The sequence below is a fragment of the Myotis brandtii genome, unplaced genomic scaffold (assembly GCF_000412655.1).
Source record: "Myotis brandtii unplaced genomic scaffold, ASM41265v1 scaffold293, whole genome shotgun sequence".
NCBI lineage: Eukaryota > Metazoa > Chordata > Mammalia > Chiroptera > Vespertilionidae > Myotis > Myotis brandtii.
In genome coordinates, this window is record NW_005361201.1 from 2,515,315 (window position 1) to 2,519,667 (window position 4,353).

Genomic DNA, 4,353 nt, shown 5'->3' on the forward strand with positions numbered 1-4,353 from the left:
TCTACCCAGGTATGCACCTGCCTGAACCTATGGACTAGACAGGCTTGAAGAGATTGTGATGACTTCACTCACACGGGCCACATTGGACACGTGGGTACGTCTCTGGCGTTTCTCCAAGTTTCTCATTGTCCAGAAACCATGTTCTTGTTTGACCTTTACTAAGAATCTCCCTAGTTATTGCCATAGTCTATCAAACCAGTGCTATAATAGTCAACCATGGGAAACTAATACAGAAAGTTCATACACTCTGTCAAAGAAAAAAGGACATGGTAGATTAGAGCCCTGGTTTATTTATTGTTTAAATATTTATTAAGGGCCTACAGTGTTCCATATGTTCCTGCACATTACTGGAGCACACAGCTCATATCTGCTGGAGAAAGATAGAGATGTACATAGGCAGTTACAATTTCCTGGATATTAGGCATAACAATGTGCACAGAGAGCAATAGGTTCAAATGGGAAGATCTACCTGTATGCATAGGTGTTTTAGTACATGTGTATGTGTGCTACACAGGGTGTCAGTGGTAGTTGGCAACATTTCCTGGAAAACTTAATATCATTGGCTAAATTTGAATGTATGGGCTGGAGTTAGCCAAGTCAGTATGGTAATAAGAGTATTTATGGTGGAAAGGGCAGCTTTGCAATGACAAAGAGATGTGTAAGAACTTGGCCCATTTGAAGAAGGTCAAGTAGCTTAGTTTGATTGAGTTTAAAGCTCAGTAAGGAACAATGGAGAGAGACGAAGCTTGAAATATTTGTAAGTTATCCCATTAAGTAACAGAGGTAAGATCTAAATGAGGCAGTCTGAAGAAAGAACTTGAGCTCTCAACCTCTGTATTGTGTAGATGTGGGCAGATTACATTATGAGGGTGTTGATATAATCAAGGAGAAATCACAGTGGCAGGAAGTAAAAGTAATAGTGGACCTACACACAGGATATAGGTGCACTGCATATGAAGGAAGTAGACTTGATAGGATTTTAAGTGGTTACTGAAAGAACAGTTAGTAGAAAGAGGGAAAAATTAAGGATGATTTGGGTGATGGCAGCACCATTTTTTAAATGGAGACTATGGAATAAAAGCATATTTTGCAAGAGCATTTATAAGTTCAGCCAATGATCAGTTAAGTGTTGAAGTAAGTCTTAAAAATGTGTTTTGGGGAACTATATAAATAGGGGGTGGATCTCTGATAGGGACACAGGCATGATTTCCAAGGCAGAATGGGTAAAGTGAAAAGAGAAACAGGCCAAGGATAGAACCCCGAGAAACACCAACATTTAGAGCACTGGCTTTCAACCCAGTATTTATAGAAATAATTGGGCAAATAAAATTGTATAAGGAAAATCAATTTATAGGAGAATTCAAAGGCATTAATAAAATGGCCTGGCAGTGGTGGAGAAAGGGGGCTGTGGATGGAGGCTGTAGGCTGCAGGAAGGGCCTGGATTGGGGGCAAGAAAGCATAGGTGGGTGGTGAGGCCCAACAGTTAGGGTTCCTATATTACTTATCCATTGATGTGTAACAAAGCACTCCAAAGTTTAGCAGCTTTAAACAACAAACATTTATTATTTCACAGTTTCAGTGGGTCAGAAATTGAGGTGAGGTTTCATTGGTTGCCTCTGGCTCAGGGTCTCTCAGGTTGCAGTCTAGTTGTCGGCCATGCCTGTGGTCCCATCTGTAGGCTTGATTGACAGAGTATCCTCTTTCAAGCTTACTTACATGGGTTGTGGCAAGCTTCTGTCGCTTGTCACTTGGGCCTCTCCATATGGCTGCCTTATGACATTGTAGCTGGCTTCTCTAGGTTGAACAAGCCAAGAGAGAGCAATAAGACCTCTTTCAAGATGGAAGCCACAGTCCTTTTATAGCCTAATCTCAGAAATGACATCACATCGTGTTTTCAGTATTCTGTTTATTAGAAGTAAGTCCAGTATATTATTCCATACTCAAGAGGAGGGGATTACACAAGAATATAAATACCATGAGGCAGAAATCATTGGGGTTCATCTTTGAGGCCACCTATCAAAATCCTTATTTCCATGGTATCTGGTAATTAGGGATTCATAATGCCCCTGTTTGGTAATCACTAATATAAATGATGGGCAGAGAAATCAGTGCTCAAAAATAAACTGAGACACAAGAAACTACAAAGGTAGGAAGGAAACCAGGAGAGAATGATGTCTGTCAAAAACCAAAACAGTGAGTATCAAGAAGGAAAGAGCCCTAACCGGTTTGGCTCAGTGGATAGAGCATAGACCTGCTCACTGAAGGGTCCCAGGTTCAATTCCAGTCAAGGGCATGTACCTTGGTTGTGGGCACATCCCCAGTAGAGGGTGTGCAGGAGGCAGGGAGGCAGCTGATCGATGTTTCTCTCTCATCGATGTTTCTAACTCTCTATCCCTCTCCCTTCCTCTCTGTAAAAAATCAATAAAATATATTTTAAAAAAAGGAAAGAGAGGTCATCAGTGCCAAATACCACTAGTGTCGGAGCCATCTTTGGATGTATCATTGATAATCTAGGAAGGGGCAATTGCAGTACATGTTTGGGCAGAAGGCAGAATACTGGGGATAGAAGAGTAAAGTCAAGGAATAAAAATAGTGAGAATGGGGGACTTTAAAAAAGCATTGTGAAGGAAGAAGAGCATGTACTAAATAGAGGCAATCTATACTTAAAGGAGACTTTTTTCTTTTACTGGAAATGCAATATATGACATATTTTGTCCATCACTCATGCTGTTTTCCCATCCCAGTAGGTCTGCACTTCCCTCTCCATTTATGAAACCACTGCTTTTACTTCAAGGCTTGGATCAGTCTGTGTTTCCTATGAGAATTATTTGTCTGCCTCTGTGTATTCTATAGTATGTTACTGTTACCTCTATCATATATGTTATGTCCTTCTGCTTTGTTTTACAGATATTTGTGTACATGTCTGCCTTTTTTTTCTTTTTAACAAGACTGTATGTTTCTTTAAATCGGAGTCTGCATCTTTTTGGTCTGTGCACCTGGGTGAATAATGAGCACAGTGCTCTGTTTAGCGACATTTGTAACATGTTTGTTAAATGAATGGATGAATGAGAGAGTGGATGAAACTGGTGAACACCTTGTGCTCTCAGCTTATGGCTAGCAGTCAGGCCTCCCTTCTTCCTCTGTCAATCAATGGCAGCAAATCTAGAAAGCCCAACACTGGAGATTCATTCTTTCTGTATTATCATGATTTTCCTGGTCTGTTTAAAAGCCACAGATCTGGAAAGAATAAGCTGATAAATCCAGAACATTTTCCTGACAATGTATTTATCAGATTAGACACAAAGAGAAAATGAAACAAGGAAGGAAGGAAAGTGGGATAGCAATATGGTTGGATTTGTTTTGTAACTTAGGGATGAACCTTTTTGTAAGGTTTAGACAACTAAGGAGCCAGAAAACAGGCTCCAATCTGATTTTAAAAATCACATGATTATGTTGGAGACAGACAATGATGCTTAGTCATTGTGTAGTTTCTGCTATTTGACAAGTAGCCCTTTTGCCAAGTATGGACGTGCTATTTCTGGAGGAGTGGGCTATGCAAATGAGCGGCAGGTGAATGAGCTTCCAGGTTTGGTTTATTATTTTCTTCTGCAGTTTCATTGGTGCCTCCCTCTGGATTCTGTTCTCCAAGGAAGCTGTTACAGCAGCTTCAAATAAATTATTTTTCCAAGTCTGGTTTATCCTAATTTCACCTCCTGTTTTGTGCAGAAAGAGCTCTCAGGCTAGGCACTGCAGTCATTTGTGTTTGCCGAGGCAGAGAGAGCTTTGATGAGCTGAACGGATCTTGCTTCTGCAGCTGAGAGAGGCTTCGGGCCCTCTGTTCACATGGGGGTAGAGCTGCACTTAAAAAGAAGGCTTTCTGTGCAGGCTCTTTGACAAAGCAGAGGTTTTTCTGCCCCTGCCACTACGTCTGGCACCCTCAAGGCACTATTTGGAATTCATGCTCCCACCTGTGCCTACCAGTCCACACCCTGGGGCATGACTCAGAATTATCCACTTGCCGGTTTTCAGGCCTGCACCACAATGTTTAAAAATTATTTATGTTCCAATTACACTTCATTACTTTTTAACTAAAGCTCTCATTTCACTCCAGTGAAGAACCCAATATGATTTGAGTAATTTCAAAGCAGCCACAGAGATCCTGCATTTGGGGACCATATTTCCATAAAAACAAAGCATACCATTTAGAACTTTTCCCAATTTGTGAAACAAAGTGAATTGGTGAAGCTCAGAGACTTAAGTGTGGAGTTGCTACAAAAGGTAACATAAAAAAATTCTTATATCTTCTGTTAATCAATCAATTTCCAGCAGTATCCATGGAGCAGTTTAGTTTT

The 4,353-nt window shown here is 40.6% G+C and overlaps 1 long non-coding RNA gene across 1 annotated transcript in view; it reads right to left on the bottom strand.

Moving 5' to 3' along the window:
- Positions 1–1,535: 1,535 nt before the first annotated feature.
- Positions 1,536–4,353, bottom strand: part of LOC106726624 — a 52,781-nt gene continuing 49,963 nt past the window's right edge. Inside the window, exon 2 of the long non-coding RNA XR_001362695.1 lies at positions 1,536–1,795. This is a non-coding gene — a long non-coding RNA (uncharacterized LOC106726624). The remainder of the gene's footprint in view (positions 1,796–4,353) is intronic.